Source organism: Nothobranchius furzeri, chromosome 12 (assembly GCF_043380555.1).
Source record: "Nothobranchius furzeri strain GRZ-AD chromosome 12, NfurGRZ-RIMD1, whole genome shotgun sequence".
Classification (NCBI taxonomy): domain Eukaryota; kingdom Metazoa; phylum Chordata; class Actinopteri; order Cyprinodontiformes; family Nothobranchiidae; genus Nothobranchius; species Nothobranchius furzeri.
In genome coordinates, this window is record NC_091752.1 from 68111354 (window position 1) to 68112599 (window position 1246).

Genomic DNA, 1246 nt, shown 5'->3' on the forward strand with positions numbered 1-1246 from the left:
GTGCACATGTGTGTGTGCGTGTGTGTGTGTGCGTGCGTGCGCGTGCGTGTGTGCGTGCGTGTGCGTGCATGCGTCGTGCGTGTGTGTGTGTGTGCGTGGCTGTGTGTGTGTGCGTGCGTGTGTGTGTGCGCGTGTACATGCGCGTCGTGCGTGCACGTGTGTGTGTGCGCGTGTGCATGTGTGTGTGTGTGCGCGTGTGCATGTGTGTGTGTGTGTGTGTGAACACATATGATCAGTGTTTTGGTGGCTCTTCTTCAGGAAATAATCTGTTTTTATCTGATCTCAGAGCTGTTGATGTGCCAGTGGGATGAAGCTGTCTTCTCCTCCTCCCTCCTCCCTCCTCCTCCTCCTCCTCCCTCCTCCTCCCTCCTCTCCTCCTCCTCCTTTGTGGAAGTGCTCGCTGCGAGCCTTCTCATCTTTTTCCTATTAGTGCTGTTTTCATCCGCTCTCCCAGCGTGAGCGATCCGTGTGTGTGACTGCAGTTGTTTATGAAACCGAATTTGCCTCATCCTGTGTGTGTGTGTGTGTGTGTGTGTGTGTGTGTGTGTGTGTGTTCATTATGCAACAAACCATAATCTTCTAACATTTATACGTTAAAGTTGATCGATTTGAGCATAAAGTGTGTGTAGAAACAGACCAGATCAGGGTGACCGCTGCTGTGGGAAATAAAAATGTGTTTTTTTAACCTGATCAGCAGAAACGGCCTGAAGAAACGAGCAAAGTCGTGTGATTTTTGTAAGATGTGAAACATTTAAAAGGATTTTACACATTCGTCCTAATTAGACTCGTCAGAGACCTTGGATCTGAAAATAATCTCACCTCCATATCAACAACAGGTCACTTCTTCTCTTCTGGTCACGAGTCAGGCCTCAGAGGGTTTGTGGTTCCCTTTAATAACAGATGAAAGAAGTGTGGTTAAAAAGATTTAACGGTAATAAATTATCATTTTTAATTTTGTTTCGCTGATCTAAATCATTTATAACCAATTCTAGGCTGAAGGTGTTGCATAAATCATTGCTCTAGAGTAAAACTCAGAAGGATTCTGGTGTTTCAAACAGTTTTCTGCCCGTTTTGAGTTTATTTTGTATTTATCTCTGCAGACGGGGTTTGCATCTTTGGAGCTTTTAGCAGAAGCATCCATGTTGGAAGTGAGCTTTGTTCAGTTCTATTTTTAGATAATTGCATGTTGGACCTCCAAACTGCTGTCAGTTGTTCCTTCACCATTTAAGAGAAACTTGAGGAGATT